This window comes from Pelobates fuscus, chromosome 4 (assembly GCF_036172605.1).
Source record: "Pelobates fuscus isolate aPelFus1 chromosome 4, aPelFus1.pri, whole genome shotgun sequence".
Lineage (NCBI taxonomy): Eukaryota > Metazoa > Chordata > Amphibia > Anura > Pelobatidae > Pelobates > Pelobates fuscus.
The window spans coordinates 44,698,984-44,719,303 of NC_086320.1; positions in this window are offsets into that span (position 1 = coordinate 44,698,984).

Genomic DNA, 20,320 nt, shown 5'->3' on the forward strand with positions numbered 1-20,320 from the left:
GGCTTAATGCAAAGAGTAGTTGAGAGCAAGTCAAGGTCAGAGAAACAAAGAGTAAAATAATTGATGAGTCAAGCCAAATATCAGGGACAATAAATGGAGAATGGTCGAGAAATGAGCAGAAGAAAAGATAGCAAAATATAATTTTTATCAAAAACAGAAATAACTCTCTCTCTGACCACCACTACAACAAAACCCCAACAAGGCACAGTACTAAGTGTGGAGCAAGCTAATACAGCCCTAGGAGGTGCATAATAGGTTGTTGTCATTCTCCTGAAACAAACACTGCATGCGTAGAGTCGCAATATTGACACATGCACGTTCACGTTGTTGATGATGCAGGAAGGTCTGGAGTCATATAAGGATGTGGACACAGTGACAAGCATCTGAATAAATAACACAGTGACATGAGTTACTACGAGGTGCAGACAGGGAGCGGGTGGGGAAAGTTCATCCCTGATTGGAATAACCGATAATCCGTCAAGCTGGTGCTGTGCCAATCTGCTATAATGTATGCCCTATTATTATTGTATATTACTTTTCTTCACAGCATTCGTTTTCAATATTTTGTGTACATTGATAAAGGGGGTGGGAATTTAGTTTGGTTCTTTGACAAAACAGGCTATTTATATCTTCATGCACCAAAGGCCAAAAGCTACCAGATATTTGCTCTGAGATAGTTAAAAATGTTCTTAGTGACAAGTGTCTTAATATAGAACACTGAATGTATATTCTTTCAGTGTCCTTGTTTCCTAAGTTAAATAATTTTGAGGACATTATTCTAGCTTCAGTTTTCCCGTTATGCCTTTAACCTTACGAGGTCACTAAAATGGTTATCAGGCTGTATTTTTCCATACACTTGATTATTGACCCGCAAGATACATACTATTAACCTTTCATCATATATGTATAGAAATAAAAGGATACATTTAATAATATACAAAATAAGTGAGCTATTAACTAATGTACAATGTCCAGCAAGCAAATTGTGCATATTGTTAAAGCAAACAAATTGGGCATATTCTTAAAACTGTTCTGACCTTATTCTCATGAAAAATGTATGAATGTGAATATTCTCTAAAGATGTTTGCTCGTATCAGGACATTGTTCTTGTAACTTCAAAGGCAGATGGAAGCAGCATGTACTATTGTGTGAAAAGTACACTTGTGATACTATTACTGTATAAATCTTTGAAGTTTTTACTATAAAGTATGAAGTATTTATTTGATATGTGAACCTTTGAGGCCAATCCAATACTGTACAATAATGTTTGCAGATAATTCTATATAGATAGCTTTCAGCTAATGCATTCTATTATTTTTTTCCCTTTATATAATGTGTGAGTCTCTAAAGGTTCTAAAACAAATAATAAATGCCAAGCGTTATTTTCCATTAGAGATGGATATAATTTGAAGTCAATGATTCTCTTATTACTATTTGAATAACAGTAAATAAGTTACATATTAATTCATATATCCTATACCTCCTGTAATAAATGCAAGTACAAAATGAGTGTTGCTGTCATATACATTTCCACTGTATCCTGGGACATACACAAAATATCGTGTAGTTCATTGTTCACTGTTGATCACTCATTCCTATGTTTTTTCATGTGTTTATCTATTTATCCATTTTTCATTTCTTTCTTGAGCTTAACTTTAACAAAGAATTTGTTATGACATCACTAGTTTACTTTACTTATCTGTTAGCAACCACGTCTGACGCTCATTCATGATCTTGGTGTTATGTACAAACTCACTTACAGGATTCCATTCTGGCCAACTATACACACATGGGTCATTGGTAAGTGATTTTTTACTATATATATATATATATATATATATATATATATAAAATATCAAAAAAATACCGGCACTCATGGGTTTCTTTCATCCAATTTATTGTAGGTTAGTTCTGCTAGGTCAACTTTCAGCTCCCGATCGGACCTTTCATCAGGACACCAAAGGCATATAATATGACAAAAAACAAACATAGATAAGACATATTCAGCATATTAACCAACAGACACTCACCATATCATATCATAACATCTCCCTTCAAAGAAAAGACCAGCCTCCCGGTGATATCGTGTTCAGATGCTATGGCAGCGAGCACCAGCCGTGCATCCTGATGAACATGAGAACTATTGAATACATATATATTAGAAAGTGGATGCAATTAATCTCAAACACCACCTATCTGTAGAGTAACTGTCATATAAATAAGGACAATAGTAATGGTGAAAATAACATACAAAAGGTGAAGAAGTATGAAAAAAATAAAAATAAGAGAAAATAAAAAAGATAAAGATAAAAAAAAAATATATATAATATAAAATATGAGAAATAAAAATATGTGTATCAACTTTATCAAGAAGGTGTAAAGTGTACGAATACATATAGGAAGTTACCCATGCACCTATATTGTGAAGTGACCCTGGGTAATATGTGTCCAATATTTGCATGTGTGACATGTAATAAAGAGGTATTCCTTCATTTATCAATAGTGCTGTTAAGGAAGGTAATCTAATACAAAAAAATAATATCGTGACATAAATATGTGTAATTTAGTGTATAATAGTACTAAATACAAGAGCTAAAAAGTACTACGCCCCTAAAAATGACAGACAGGTTAATAAAGGCAAATGTTAATCAAAACATACAGAATCCACACAGTCATGATTTAAATATGTAGATTGACACCTATCCTAATGATCCCTGATACACACTGACACAGAGCAGAATAGGGACTGTTCCCCCTACATAGGGTCACTTGGCAGATATGGATTGACACCTATCCTAATGATCCCTGATACACACTGACACAGAGCAGAATAGAGACTGTTCCCCCTACATAGGGTCACTTGGCAGATATGGATTGACAAATCCCTGACAAACAGCTACCACATGCAAGGAAGGCAGCAGGGGCGCAAATGACCCACTCCCGACGCGGAAAGGTAGTGACGACAAATAACAATACAGGACTCTTTAGAGGCCCTGTAATTGTAATCAGTCCACTTGAAATCCTTTAACTTTGATCAATTGGAGGGAAGTCTGGTGCAGAGCCACTGACCCATGCGCAGGGCCAGCCTTAGGCCTTTGGGCGCCCTGTGCAAGAAATCTTCCCGACGCGGGAAGGTAGTGATGACAAATAACAATACAGGACTCTTTAGAGGCCCTGTAATTGTAATCAGTTGTCAGGGTACCTGTGGTCTCTACCTCCGAAAGAGGTAGAGACTTAGCTGTTCCTCCATCCAGACGGCCTGATGGCTCCCTTCCCCACGGTCTATCCGGTCATGCAAGGTCGGCCGCGAGGGAGTGACTGCCTTTTACAGCATCTAGGCAGGAAGTTGTCATCAGGACACTCCTCCGGAACACACGCTGACAAACGTAGAAGGGCAGCACCGGTGTTTGTTCCAGGCGATAGAGTATGGTTAAGTACTAGAAACATTCGGTTAAAAGTGCCGTCTATGAAGTTTGCTCCTCGATATATTGGTCCTTACAGGGTACTGTCTCAAATCAACCCAGTTGCGTATCGTTTAGCGTTGCCTAATGCCTTACGCATTCCTAATTCATTTCATGTTTCCTTGCTAAAACCATTAATATGTAACAGGTTCTCCTCCACGATCGCCCCTCCCCGCTCAGTTCAGGTGGAGGGTCAGGAGGAGTATGAGGTCAATTCCATCGTTGATTCTCGAATCTCCCGGGGGAAACTGCAATATCTGGTCGATTGGAAGGGTTATGGTCCTGAGGAGAGAAGTTGGGTACCTCAGGAGGAGGTGCATGCTCCCCATCTCCGCAGGGCGTTTCACTCTCGATTCCCTTCTCGCCCTGGTGTATTCTGCCCGGTGGGCGTATCTGAGAGGGGGGGTACTGTCAGGGTACCTGTGGTCTCTACCTCCGAAAGAGGTAGAGACTTAGCTGTTCCTCCATCCAGACGGCCTGATGGCTCCCTTCCCCATGGTCTATCCGGTCATGCAAGGCCGGCCGCGAGGGAGTGACTGCCTTTTACAGCATCTAGGCAGGAAGTTGTCATCAGGACACTCCTCCGGAACGACCTGTCACTCAATTGCTGCAGGACCAATCAGGACGCCTTGGAGGCGTGGTTACTGCTCTGAACAGGGTATTTAACAGAGCTTCTTTCATTAGCTCATTGCCCTGTCGTGGTTCTAGCTTGTTCTAGTCACTCAGTGCTTGTGTTTTCTATTATCCCTTTTGGTTTTGACCCGGCTTGTTTACCTTACTCTGCTTATCTCTGTTACCCTTGATTCGGCTTGTCTCTCGCTTACCTGTCTTCTGTTACCCTCGACCTCGGCTTGTCTTTGACCATTCTATACTGTACTACTTACGTTAGTCCGGCCATTCTAAGGTCCGGTATACGTATCTGGCTACTGTTTGTACTCTGCGTGTTGGATCCCTGTCCCGATCCTGACATCAGTCCACTTGAAATCCTTTAACTTTGATCAATTGGAGGGAAGTCTGGTGCAGAGCCACTGACCCATGCGCAGGGCCAGCCTTAGGCCTTTGGGCGCCCTGTGCAAGAAATCTTCCCGACGCGGGAAGGTAGTGACGACAAATAACAATACAGGACTCTTTAGAGGCCCTGTAATTGTAACCAGTCCACTTGAAATCCTTTAACTTTGATCAATTGGAGGGAAGTCTGGTGCAGAGCCACTGACCCATGCGCAGGGCCAGCCTTAGGCCTTTGGGCGCCCTGTGCAAGAAATCTTCACCCTGTCACACCCATGTGCAAGAAATCTTCACCCTGTCACACACACACACACAGGCAGACAGCCATACACACGCACACACACAACTGCCACTGACTAGGTTTGTCACCTCCTCAAAAGGACGCATGAGCCTACAGGCATTGCGCATGAGCGTCCAGTAACGTGGCAAAAAAATTCCCAGCTCCCCAGAGGCTGTCCTAGCACCCCGGTCATACAAATATTCATTATCATTAACAGCTTTTTCTTGTTGGAGCAGGCGGTCGAAAATTAGGAGTGTTGAATTCCAACGTGTAGGGCTGTCGCAAATCAAGCGCCTCACTGGCATGTTGTTTCGCCGCTGGATATCGGCAAAGTGAGCCATGGCCGTGTAGGAACGCCTGAAATGGCCACACACCTTCCTGGCCTGCTTCAGGACGTCCTGTAAGCCTGTGTACTTATGCACAAAGCGTTGTATGATCAGATTACACACATGTGCCATGCACGGCACATGTGTCAACTTGCCCAACTTCAATGCCGCTATCAAATTTTTTCCGTTGTCACACACCACTTTGCCGATATCCAGTTGCTGCGGAGTCAGCCACTTTTCCACCTGTGCGTTCAGGGCGGACAGGAGTGCTTGTCCGGTGTGACTCTCTGCTTTCAAGCAAGTCAAACCCAAGACGGCGTGACACTGCCGTATCCGGGATGTGGAATAGTACCTGGGGAGCTGGGGGGGTGCCGTTGATGTGGAGCAAGAAGCAGCGGCACAAGAGGACTCAGCCGAGGAGGTTATGGAAGAGGATGGAGTAGGAGGAGTAGAGGAGGTGGCAGCAGGCCTGCCTGCAATTCGTGGCGGTGTCACCAACTCCTCTGCAATGCCACGCATTCCTTGCTTGTCAGCCATCAGCAGGTTTACCCAATGCACAGTGTAGGTGATATACCTGCCCTGACCATGCTTTGCAGACCAGGTATCAGTGGTCAGATGGACCCTTGCCCCAACACTGTGTGCCAGACATGCCATGACTTCCTTTTGCACAATCGAGTACAAGTTGGGGATTGCCTTTTGTGAAAAGAAATTCCGGCCGGGTACCTTCCACTGTGGTGTCCCAATAGCTACAAATTTTTTGAACGCCTCAGACTCAACCAGATTGTATGGTAAAAGCTGGCGGGCTAATAGTTCGGACAAGCCAGCTGTCAGACGCTGGGCAAGGGGGTGACTTGGTGACATTGTCTTCTTACGCTCAAACATGTCCTTGACAGAAACACATGACTGTGGGCAGATGAGCGGGAACTGCTCAAGGCGGGAGACGGAGTGGCGGATGGTTGAGAGGGGGCAAGAAGGACAGCAGTGGTTGACGTGGCTGAAGATGCTGGACCAGGAGGAGGATGGCGGCTTAGAGTAGGCGTGCTGCTTGTACTCATGTGTTGATCCCATAGGTGTTTGTGATGTGAGATCATGTGCCTACGCAAAGCAGTTGTACCTAGGTGGGTGTTGGACCTCCCACGACTCAGTTTCCTTTGGCACAGGTTGCAAATGGCATCGCTGTTGTCAGAGGCAGACACACAAAAAAAATGCCACACTGCTGAGCTCTGCAATGACGGCATTCTGGTGGTGGACACAGCATGCATTGATTGGCGTGCTGTCGGGCTGACCCCGGGTGCCGATGCATGCTTTCTGACTGTGCCACTAGCTCCTTGCGACGACCCCCCCCTGCTTCCAACTGGTCTCCTCCTCCTCCTCTCTGTCTCCCCATCTGAACTTTCACCCTGTTCTTCTTCTCTTCTAGCGGGCACCCACGTGACATCCATGGACGCATCGTCATCATCAACCGCTTCGCTTGTATCTGACAACTCAGAAAAGGAAGCAGCAGCGGGTACAACATCATCATCATCACACCGTACCTACATGTGTTTAATGCTGCCTGCCTGAGACATATCCCTGTTATCTACATCCTCTAGCAATAATGGTTGCGCATCACTCATTTCTTCAAACGGGTGTGTGAATAACTCCTCTGACATACCAAGTAAAGCGGCTGTGGTGCTAGTTTTGGTGGTGGCGGCAGGCGGGTGAGTGCTATCTTGAGAGGTGCCTGAAGCTAAGCTGGAGGAGGATGGTGCGTCAAGGTTCCGAGCGGAGGCTGTACAAGATTGGGTGTCCTGTGTTAGCCAGTCAACTAAGTCCTCAGAACTTTTCAAGTTCAGGGTACGTGGCTTCTGAAAACTGGGCATTATTCTAGGGCAAAAGGGAATCACAGCACCACGACCACGACGGCCCCTGCGGGGTGGCCTACCTCTGCCTGTCATTTTTTGGGGGATTAGTGGTACTATGCGTGCAAGCTACTGTGAGACCAGATATGATTGGCAATGTGCACTGGAACAGTTCTGCAGAGCACACGCTGAAGGAAGGACTGACAGAGCCGCTTGAAGACAAGTAACTGCTATTCAATCTATAACAGTGAAAAACAAATTTTGGTTGTAAAAGCACGCTATAGAGACACAAGATATGAGTGGCAACTGTCAAAGCACGCTGGCACAGGTCTGCAGAGCACACGCTGAAGTAGGCCTGAAACACAGACGCTTGCAGACAACTAACTGCTCTTCTATTACAGTGAAAAAAAAATATTTCTTTTAAATCGAAAGCTTAACCAATTGTTAAAACAGATATGAGTGGTGGCACTGGGCAAATAGGCACAGTATCCAATGTGAACCTCACACAGAAGCTGGCAGGCAGGCAACTGCTCTTCTATTACAGTGGAAACAAAATTTTGGTTGTAAAAGCACGCTAAAGAGACACCAGATATGATTGGCAACTGTCAAAGCACGCTGGCACAGGTCTGCAGAGCACACGCTGAAGTAGGCCTGAAACACAGACGCTTGCAGACAACTAACTGCTCTTCTATTACAGTGAAAAAAAATTATTTCTTTTAAATCGAAAGCTTAACCAATTGTTAAAACAGATATGAGTGGTGGCACTGGACAAATAGGCACAGTATCCAATGTGAACCTCACACAGAAGCTGGCAGGCAGGCAACTGCTCTTCTATTACAGTGGAAACAAAATTTTGGTTGTAAAAGCACGCTATAGAGACACCAGATATGATTGGCAACTGTCAAAGCACGCTGGCACAGGTCTGCAGAGCACACACTGAAGTAGGCCTGAAACACAGACGCTTGCAGAAAACTAACTGCTCTTCTATTACAGTGAAAAAAAATATTTATTTTAAATGTAAAGCTTAACCTATTGTTAAAACAGATATGAGTGGTGGCACTGGGCAAATAGGCACAGTATCCAATGTGAACCTCACACAGAAGCTGGCAGGCAGGCAACTGCTCTTCTATTACAGTGAAAAAAAAATATTTATTTTAAATGTAAAGCTTAACCTATTGTTAAAACAGATATGAGTGGTGGCACTGGGCAAATAGGCACAGTATCCAATGTGAACCTCACACAGAAGCTGGCAGGCAGGCAACTGCTCTTCTATTACAGTGAAAAAAAAAATATTTATTTTAAATGTAAAGCTTAACCTATTGTTAAAACAGATATGAGTGGTGGCACTGGGCAAATAGGCACAGTATCCAATGTGAACCTCACACAGAAGCTGGCAGGCAGGCAGGCAACTGCTCTTCTATTACAGTGAAAAAAAATATTTATTTTAAATGTAAAGCTTAACCTATTGTTAAAACAGATATGAGTGGTGGCACTGGGCAAATAGGCACAGTATCCAATGTGAACCTCACACAGAAGCTGGCAGGCAGGCAACTGCTCTTCTATTACAGTGAAAAAAAAATATTTATTTTAAATGTAAAGCTTAACCTATTGTTAAAACAGATATGAGTGGTGGCACTGGGCAAATAGGCACAGTATCCAATGTGAACCTCACACAGAAGCTGGCAGGCAGGCACCTGCAATTACATTACACAGGAAAAAAAAAAAAAGCAGCCTGATGTTATAGCCCTAAAAAGGGCTTTTTGGGGTGCTGTCCTTACAGCAGAGATCAGATGAGTCCTTCAGGATTGTAGTGGACACTGAATACCCTAGCCTAGCTATCAATTTCCCTATGTAATCAGCAGCAGCTAAACTTTCCCTCCTCTCACTAAGCATGCATCTTCCGAATGAATCGAAAATGGATGCTGGGAGGGAGGTTGGAGGGTGTGGAAGGGAGGGAGTGCTGCTGATTGGCTGTAATGTGTCTGCTGACCGAGAGGCACAGGGTCAAAGTTTGCCCAATGATGACGAATAGGGGGCGGATCGAACTGCGCATGTGTCCGCCCGCTGCGGCGAACGCGAACACGCTAATTTCGCCGGGAACTGTTCGCCGGCGGACAGTTCGGTACATCACTAGTGGGCAGGATAGCTGCTGTAAAAATGCTACTCCTCCCAATAATACAATATCTGTTCAGAACCATCCCGCTTGCAATTCCTAAACGTTACCTAAGTGAAGTGCAAACACTGGTAACCTCGTTTATATGGAACAATACTAAACCTAGAATAGCAGCAGCTGCACTGCATAAACCCCTCCAGAAAAGGGGTATTGGCTTGCCAAATATAGCTCATAACTACAAAGCGGCCATATTCAGCCCACTCCTGGCAGCCACGGGTAACCCCAGCCCCCCACAGTGGGTACGTATAGAAGCATTTTACACTGATGACTTCACAATACCTGCTTTGGCTTGGATGTCTAGGAAATTATGGCCTAAGCATAAGGACATTCTCCCCACTACTAGACTCACACTACAAATCTGGGATCAGTTTGGGAAAACACATATAATGAAAGGGGGCACCTCTTTGGCAACGCCAATGGAGACACTGTCCCTGACCATACCGGGATTCCACTTTAGAATATGGCACAACCACGACATTAAACATCTCTACCATATATGTCAGGGCCCAATCTTGAACACATTCACTGAGATACAAAAACAATATGGGCTACCCGACACAGCTCACTTATCCTATATGCAATTAGCGTCATGGTTTAGGACACAAACGATCTGTTCCCACCATCCGGTGGCTGGTCTACAACTGACAGAGTTAGAATTAATATGCCTCAACTTAAAACCGAAGAAAAACTTATCTCATTAGTTTACGCAATATACAATTCCACAGTAAGCCCCCAAACCTACACCTTCATAAAAGCATGGGATCGTGATCTAAGAACCCACATAACTTAGAGCCAATGGGCCCAAATATTTAGGGGACACAAGAATCTTTCCTTGTGTGCCTCACATATAGAGATTACGTGTAAAATAATGTACAGATGGTACATGGTCCCAACAAGGCTCAACAAAGGGAACCCAGATATACCAGACACATGCTGGCGTTGCACAGACAGTAAGGGGTCCATGCTACACATCTGGTGGTCATGCCCAAAACTGAAACCATATTGGAATGATATAACACAACTAATACAGGACAGCACAGGCGTCCACCTGAAGTCTATCTGTTCCACCTATTTCCCAAAGATCTCACAAAACCCCAAGTATATCTCATATTCCATATCATAGTAGCAGCCCTACAAACGATTAGCAGGCACTGGCGAGACCCAACTTCACCGCACGTGTCCCAATGTCTCACAGCACTACAGATGACGAAACAATATGAAATAATGGCACGAAAAAATGCACCACCAAAGCAATTTATAGTGGCAGCCTGGAAAGCATGGGTATTGTATATGATGGGAAAAAAGGTGGGAATCCCTGCGTAACCGCAACGCAACCTAGACACGTAAATATGAGAGGCGCAGACCAGCTCAACAATAACACCTAGCCACGTACTGCACTAATTCCAATCTTACGCAGGCAAAATGCATGAGTCCCCGAACCAAACTGGGTTAGGCACAATACTACTCACTCCTCAATGAGCACAACCACCTTCACCCTCGATCCCCCCCCCCTTCCCCCCTTATGTTAATGTTGTTAATGTTATGTTAATGTTGTACTGTTAGTTGTACTGTAAATTGTACCAAATTGTATCAACTGGTAGAAACAATATAATGTAAGCACTACTGGATATATGCTTTACAAATCTACTTCAATGTCATAATTTCTTGTTGTGCGACGGTATGTTGATACTACAAAATGCAAATAAAAAAAATAAAAAAGTCTGACGTAGCCTGCTGAGCAGACTGGAGAATAAAAATATCACAAATCTCTGGTAACTTTACAAAAAGATTTGTGAGTGGCAGTAGCCACTTCACTACCAAATCCTGTTAGATGTAAATACGTCAATAATCAGAGCGTGCGCCTCATGATGCACTGTTATCCAGACATTTTTCTGAGTTTGTTATGAGTAGCTCCAGCTTCTGCGCAGCTAAGCCCTATTCTTCTGATCAGTACAAATATATAAAATAAGTATATTAACGAAAATCCTGTGCTCAGAGGCTCATATTATGCTTTATCTCTTTCTTTATTCCTCAGTAGCAAAGAAAGGATATTACGATATTCATAGAAAAAAACAAAACAAGTATCCTCAGAGGGTTAACCATATAACATCTTAGCCAATCGAGTAGTCCACATTCCATATACTCCCATGTGACCCTAAGCCACCCCTCTTTCTTTTCTGCTCCCTCAACTAAGTACCATCAAATTTTAATCTGTGAATTGTTTCTGTTTTGTGTTATTAGTTACCTGTTATTTACTGGTATTTTGTTAATATTCCATTATCTGTGTACTTGGAGCAGGGTTCTCTGCTTCTGGCCCTCTCCTTTTTAGTTTCTATTTATTGTCACAGGGTTTCCTGCACCTCCCCATCCAGCCCCCATGGCTAACCTTTACCATCTCTTCTCTTTGGGTAGTTTATTACCTATTTTTCCCGCAACGCTAGGCAGAGACGTTTCAGGGTCTCTCGCTGGCCTCAGGGCACATCTTCCTGACTGATTTTATTCACATATCGAGTGACAACTGACCAAAAAATTGAATCTATAGAAACATAGAAACATAGAATGTGACGGCAGATAAGAACCATTCGGCCCATCTAGTCTGCCCAATTTTCTAAATACTTTCATTAGTCCCTGGCCTTATCTTATTGTTAGGATAGCCTTATGTCTATCCCACGCATGCTTAAACTTCTTTACTGTGTTAACCTCTACCACTTCGGCTGGGTGGCTATTCCATGCATCCACTACCCTCTCTGTAAAGTAATACTTAATGATATTATTTGTAAACCTTTGCCCCTCTAATTTAAGACTATGCCCTTTTGATGTGGTAGTTTTTCTCCTTTTAAATAAAGTCTCCTCCTTTACTGTGTTGATTCCCTTTATGTATTTAAATGTTTCTATCATATCCCCCATGTCTCGTCTTTCCTCCAAGCTGCTAAGTTCCTTTTTACATTCAAGATGCATTATCTTGCACTTTTCCACATTAAATGTCAGTTGCAACAACTCTGATAATTTTTCTAGTTTACCAAAATAATTTGCCATTTGGCTTATCCCTCCTGGAACATCAACCCTGTTACATATCTTAGTATCATGTGAGCTGCATCTCGAGTCCAATGAAGAGGTAGAAAAAAAGATGATCAACAACCGTTGATCATCTTTTTTTCTACCTCTTTATTGGACTCGAGATGCAGCTCACATGATTGGACAAACTTCTTTGTCCATTACGGCAAACTAAGCTGCTACTTTACCCCAACCAAAAAAACAAAAACACACACAACAAAATAGCCTCATCTCCATTCAATCTCTATGTAGCAACATAAGTAATTGCAGATAGTGATTGTATTTGACAGACTTTAACTGTAGGTGGAGCTGCTAAATGTGCACTTTTTTTTAGCTATTGCATGTGTTACACTTAGGTTTTAACTGGAATTCTGTTATAATTTAATCCTATTCACTTCTTGTGCCAGTGAAGTATAATTTCATCAAGTTCACAGCTTGAATCCTGTTTACATTATCTCAGCAAACATAACTAACATTTCATTCTGAATGATTTTTTTTATGCAACAAAATTTTATGTAAGTAAATTTTCTTTGAAACTATGCTCTAGCTATTTATTGTTTTCTAATCACTGCTTACATCAATTTGTAGATGCTAATGCCTGAAAAGATGCCTCTCTACTGGTAAATGGTTCTGTTAAAAACATGCAAGTCAATTCTTTATTGAACTAAATATACAAACTAAACATTTATTATTTTCATAAATCTTAATAGGTTGCACCAAGTGACATCCCAAATGATTAATTATTGGTGATATATTGGTATATATAATACATGAGTGACTCTTGGATTTTAGGGTCTCAAGCAATCCTCAAGGATTTATGGGGCCCCTTTGATAATGAATGCCATAGACTGAAACATTTTCTGTCACTGTATCCAATGCTGTCATGATTTACCTAAGTTAATCTCCTTGTAAATGACAAAGATCACCATGAAAACCTCACCTACCTGAATAGTGGATGAAAATATTAGGTGGAATGGTTGAATAGGTATAGAGGGTAAGGATGTCATTACCATTGTGATGCTTACGTTTATAGCATCTAGGTTTTTTTTTTTATTTGTACTGAATCTAGTCAAGCACAGTGAAAGGCAAGCTAGAAGTAGTATTGTGAAGGAGATTTCAGTACACACAGCATGCTGCCAACAGACATTAAAATCTTCTCCCTGCAGGCAGAGTGCCTGCAAGAGACAGCTAGCCCTACCCTCCCACCCTTCCCACCTATAGGCACTCCCTCCAATGCCAACAGTTTATTTTATTTTTTTTAAAGACCTTTCCCTCCAGTTTACCTCTCCCACCTGCCGCCTGCCTCCCTCCTTCCCCTTGCTTGTACGCAGTGCGTGCATGCGCTCCAGCTGGCAATCGATCCAAACACAGGCTTCTCTTTGAGAGGCCTGTTATTGGCCACTTATGGCCCCACTGATGTCTGTATGGGGAGCAAATTGCAGGTAAGTGAAAAAACACAGAAAAAGACCCTCCTCCTGCACTAAAGGATAAAAATAACCCTTTAAAGTGATTATTATCAGGAATTCAAAGTGAATTTTAAGACAGCTGTGCTTCTAGTCCTGCTATCTTGGCCTTAAAATTTAAATTTACTTTGAATTAATTTTGAATTCCTAACAATTCTCATTTAGTCAAAATGGCCCTTAAATTTCAAATGATAACACATTTCCTGTGGCATTGATTACATTCACATAGCTCTATTATGTAATTTAATTTGCTGTAATTAGGCATGAGTTTGAGTTGCTAATAGAGATGTTCCGAACATATGCAATGTTCGGTCCGCCCCCTATTCGTCATCATTGAGTAAACTTTGACCCTGTACCTCACAGTCATCAGACACATTCCAGCCAATCAGCAGCAGACCCTCCCTCCCAGACCATCTCACCTCCATGACGAATAGGGGGCGGACCGAACATCGCATATGTTCGCCCACCGGGCGACCGCGAACAAGCTATGTTCGCCAGCGAACAGTTCCCGGCGAACTGTTCGGGACATCTCTAGTTGCTAATAAATTGAAATGTTATGAGCATTTAAGTTTATTTAGCTCATATATTTACAATGATAGAAGAAGGAGACCTTTTCAAGCGTTTATTTCCAAATCAACAGAGGACATTTAATCTCACATTGAGGCATTTTCAAACCTCTTCATGAGAGATGAAATGGCATCTGTTGTTTTGGAAATACATCCCATAAAAGGACTTACTTGTTGTGCCCCGTCATACTGTCGCATTGAGGAGGTTGGCTGTTCCAGACACATACACAAGGATTTGGTCATTTCCTTATTTTATATGTGTGTCATCCAATTCTGTATATACATATTATATATCCCTCATACATCAATGAATTTGCTCTTACATATGCTCATTTTACAAAACACTTTGTGGACTTTCTTTGTAGATATCACTTGAGCACTCTTGCCACTGAAGATAATATCTCTTGCTTATACTTGATGCAAAATATATATAATTTATTATATGTTCCGTGCATTACTAGTAGATGATTTGAATAAATTAATATATTAAAGGGACACTGTGCACACCAAAGCAAATTTTGCTTAATCAAATGTTTTGGAGTACAGCTCATTCCCCTGCTGTCTTACTGGTCAATTCTCTGCCATTTATGAGTTAAATCCCTTTGTTTATGCCGCCCTAGTCACACCTTCCTGCATGAGACTTTCAGAGCCTTCCTAAACACTTCCTGCAAAGAGACACCTGATATTTAAACTTCTCTATTGCACAGTTAGTTTAATTTAGCATTTCTTATATCCTGCTTTATTAATAGCCTGCCGGAGCCTCAAGTGAGGGATTCAAGTTTGTTTTACAGAGCAGAAGATAAAAACTTGTAAAGCAAGTTAACATCTTAATCGAGAATTAAATCATATTTTTGATGCAGGCTGTGTGAGTCACAGCGATGAAAGGTGTGGATAGGGCTTCATAAACAGAAACTATAGTGATTTAAATCCTAAATGGCAGAGAATTAAGCAGTGAGATGGCAGGGGCATAATCTATACACTTCAGTAAGCTAAAGTTGTTTTGATTTGTATAGTGTCCCTTTAGATAAAAGATTTAGTCTTTTCAGTTTTTTGTTTTTTTTAATAGGTTGTATTTTGTTTTTGTCATTGATTTTCCATTATACATTAAATATATAGTGTACACATCTATCTAGATTTGATTTATATTTAAATGTATGTAGATTGTTGAAAAAGAGAGGGCGTATACCGCGCTTATTGTTTTAAAAGTAAAATATACAAAAATACATACATATGTTCTTGGATATTCCAATTAATCGTGACCTCAAAGAGAAATAGAAATAAAAAGATAATAGCGCAATACAGCAAATATAGTTTAAGAAATAGATGATAAGTAACTAAGTACAGTCCACTCACATGAAGTAGAGCTATAACAGAGCTCTACTGTAAAGCGCTTGGACGGTACAATCCCCGTCTTTGGATTTGTGGTGGTTGCCGCAGATGTTTTCAAGGTGCCAAGTGTATAGTTGGTATAAAAAGAAAAGATAGCAGCAATATGGTGAAGTAAGTCCAAATGGTAAAATAAATAGTAAATAGTAATGTACTTACACTTTCCAGCATGTAACCTGCTCTAGTGTAAACAGCTTAGGTGGTATGATCCCCACCAAGGATATACAGGATACCAGGAAATGAAGATTATAAAAAAGTAACTTAAAAGTATACTTTAATATAAACAAACTCAACAATGAAATCTAAAATATAGATAAAAATATAGATATATAATATAGTCCCACTTAACGCGTTTCGCCTAATAGGCTTCTTCAGAAGTGTGGTGTGGAGTTCAAACAGTCCGTTTTTATATCTTCATTGATGAATAGATGATTTCCTGGTGAGATGACTTCCGGGTTTCGGCTTTGTGCTGATACGCATGCGTCAGACCGGAAATGGCGCGACATCCGTGTCGCACCGGAAGTGATGCATTGTTCAGATTCAGGCCGGGAATGGCCGCGGCGTATCCATAAGGGGAGGGCGGAGCGTGATATCGTGACGCTCTTGGGACGCACGCATTACCAGGAAGTGGTGTGCGTAGCGTTCCAGACGTCACTCACCTCAAAGTCCGATCTAAAAGAGAGTATGGGCTGTAGTAATATTATGGCGTGGCGGCCATATTGGATAAGGGCAATAGTCCGTGGATATATAAAGAAAACACATAATAACACAATGTTAGATGGTAGTAGTGATACAGGCAATGATTACAAGGGCGGTAAACACTATAATAATGTATATTAACATTGATAAAAATCGTAAAAGCAAGGATCATATAATTAGAATGTACACAGGGATAAAAGGGCAGCCTCACTAAATGGTGAAAATCTCTAAGATGGATTTAGTGACAATAGCTTATACAGATAAGGCTAGTTATCATACACAATTCACTGGATACAAATATTGGGAATAAGTGCACCCAATTTATAGATATTGGAGCATATTCTGAGAAAGGGTGGACAAATAATAGTGGAGTGAGGAGAAGTATACAAATCAAAACATATGGCTTAAAACCATAGAATAAAAAATAATATTCGTTAAAACTGTGTATTTTATAAAAACGGGTATACTTATAAATATCTGATAGGAAAAAATAAAAAGATAAAAAGTATAAACATAAAAAATATATAGAATATAACAAATATATAATTAAACTTTGTCTTTAAAAACTTTAATTAGGAATATAATTATAAAAAATTAAACAGATCGAAGTCCACATTCAACCCCTTGGGGTGTAGGGTAGATTGTTGAGTTTATGTCTTGCCTACACATTGGAAACACCATGTTATAATATCAAATTATCTTACCATTGCATTTAGCTTCCAACTATGTTCTGGCGCACTGATGTTATTATGACCCAAAGCAATAGGACTCATTCTATCAGCCTCTGAAAGATGAAAGGCTGAGTTGACCCTGCCAGGAGTCAAACTTGAAGTTCTGCAGCTGGAGCACATAACCACTGAACTCCCTCACAGTATTACACTAAACATGCATATTAATCTTTTGAAGTAGAACTCGCAGTTTGAGGAATTTCTACTACTTTTCTTCCACCTTCTTCAATACATGCCGTCTTAAAATAATGTGATGTTTTTCAACATATTGACATAATGCTACTGCTAGTTATCTGATTACAGCTTCCATTAAAATTTAGGATTTTCGATAACTGCCTCTTTATTTTTTTGACTTGAACAAAAATTTATTTTGAAGGATTTACTTAAAAAATAGATTGCTAATATCGTCCGTGGGTCAGGAGTTATGACCTGGGGTTGGAGTTCCTTTATCCACCAGCATTAACATTAAATCAGATCTTGGATAGTTAAAACAAGGGAAGAGACAACCAGCTTCTGTCTTGGCACAAACAGCAACAACCTTTATTTTTTAACCCCTTCAGGACCGCTGACGGTTCAGGACCGTCAGCGGTAAAACGTGCGTTTGGACCGCTGACGGTCCTGAACCGTCATAACGGTTTTGGGCTACTTACCTGATCGCCGTCGGTCCCACGGCGGCGATCAGCTCTCCTCCCGGTCCAGGGGGACTGCCTGTCTGCCCGGGCAGTCCCCCCTCGGCAGATCAGGACCCCACGGCCATGTGATCACTCGATCACATGACCGCAATAGGGGTCTTTGTATCTGCCTGCAGGGGGACTGTCTGTGCTGACAGGCAGTCTCCCTGCAAGTGTAAAATCATAAAATAAAGTTAAAAAAAAAACAATCAGTGTAAAAAAAATTATAATATGTGTATATATATGATATATATACATGTATTATATCTATATATATAATATATGTATATGTATCATATATATAATGTCACACTAAGTGTATTTTTATATTTATATATACGTATATTAATATAAAAATACACTTATATTTAAATTACACACGAATATATACAATATATATAATAACTATATATATGGTATATATATATTATTATAAAATACAAATAATATGTTAATAAAAATAAATAACAAAAAATAAAAATAATTTTTAATAATTAAAAAAAAATTATATATATATATTCAATTTTATTCTAACAGTATTTTGATATTGATATATATATATTTATATCAAAATACACTTAGAATGTAATGATATATATATCTATGTGTAAATAAATAAATAAAAATAATACGAAATATACATATGTCCACATACAAAATTACATTATTAATTTCATAAATATACACGTAGACGTCAAATATATAAATATGTATATATATTAAAATTCTACGTGCATATTTATGTAATATTTTTACCTAATTAAGTAATTTTAATGATTGCAATTTGAGGGACCTGCCTGCCAACCCAGGCCAAAAGTCCAGATAATTTAATTTGCTAGCACTGTGCTTAACCCTGTAACTTTCTATGACACCCTAAATCCTGTACATGGGGGTACTGTTTTACTCGGGAGACTTCGCTGAACACAAATATTAGTGTTTCAAAACAGTAAAACATATCACAGCGATGATATTGTCAGTGAAAGTGAAGTTTTTTGCATTTTTCACACACAAACAGCTCTTTCACTGAGGATATTATTGCTGTGATATATTTTACTGTTCTGATACACTAATATTTGTGTTCAGCGAAGTCTCCTGAGTATAACAGTACCCCACATGTAGAGGTTTTATAGTGTTTGTGAAAGTTACAGGGTCAAATATAAGGCTTGATTTTTTTTATTGAAATTTGTCAGATTGGTTAGGTTGCCTTTGACAGCGTATGGTAGCCAAGGAATGAGAATTAGCCCCATGATGGCATATCATTTACAAAAGAAGACAACCCAAGGTATTGCAAATGGGGTATGTTCAGCCTTTTTTAGTAGCCACTTAGTCACAAACACCGGCCAAAGTTAGCGGTTTTTGCATTTTTAACACACAAACAAATATAAATGCTAACTTTGGCCAGTGTTTGTGACTAGGTGGCTACTAAAAAAGACTGGACATACCCCATTGTAAATACCCTGGGTTGTCTACTTTAAAAAATATGTACATGTTAGGTGTGTTTCGGGGATTTATGACAGATAACGGTGTAACAATGTCACTATTGATACATTTAAAATATATATATATTGAAACAGCAATTTCCTACTTGTATTTATAGGCCTATAACTTGCAAAAAAAAGCAATAAAGCATGTAAACACTGGGTGTTTTTAAACTCGGGACAAAATTTTGAATCTATTTAGCAGTTTTTTTCATTAGCTTTTGTAGATAAGTAAAAGATTTTTCAAGTAAAAGTCCAAAAACATGTTTTTTTTTTTATTTTTCACCATATTTCATTATTTTTTTTAAATACAATATATGACATAATATAAATACTGGTATGTAAAGAAAGCCCTTCTTGTCTTGAAAAAAACAATATATAACTTGTATGGGAACCGTAAATGAGAGAGCAGAAAATTACAGCTAAACACAAACACCACAAAAGTGTTAAAACTGCTCTGGTCCTTAACGTACAAACATCGCAAAAACAGGCCGGTCCTGAAGGGGTTAAAACAGCAACTGCCTTTATTTTTAAACAGCAAGTGCCAGGCAGATATCTCAGCATGGGGGGAGGCGCTGCATCTTGTGTCATGTGACACATTAAAGTCTCTTAATGTCAAAAGTACTAAATGTTAAGCACAGTTTTCTCCATACACAGTTTATTTTAGAATAACAGTAAAACTGATGAATATATTTCAGTGCAACTCAAAGATACATTTAAATAATGTAGAACTGCATTATCTGTGGTCAGTCTGTTTGAGTATGTGAGTATTGGGTCCATAGCTGGTTCTACTCTGACATGGGTGGTTAGGATGAGTGACCAGGATACTGCACCTGTGTTATTGCAGTAAGCCAACTTGGAATGTGCAATTCTTTGAGCATGCATATTTCTTTCTATCATTATGAGGCCTGCCACCAGAGTACTAATTGTTTACGATAGCGTTATGTAATTATAACAAAATTCAATAAAAATATTTGAAAACAATACTAACAGATGACAGGTAAAAGTGTATTCACACAACAGATATTGAAAGCAATTAACAGACAAAAAACAGCAAAGTATTTTGGAGCATTTCTCAATAACTTATGGTAGCTTGATCCCAGGTCCTGGATTGACCTAGATAACCAGCTTTTTAAAAATCTGTGGAATCATAGTGACTTAACAAGAACCACAGTCGATGATGTCATAG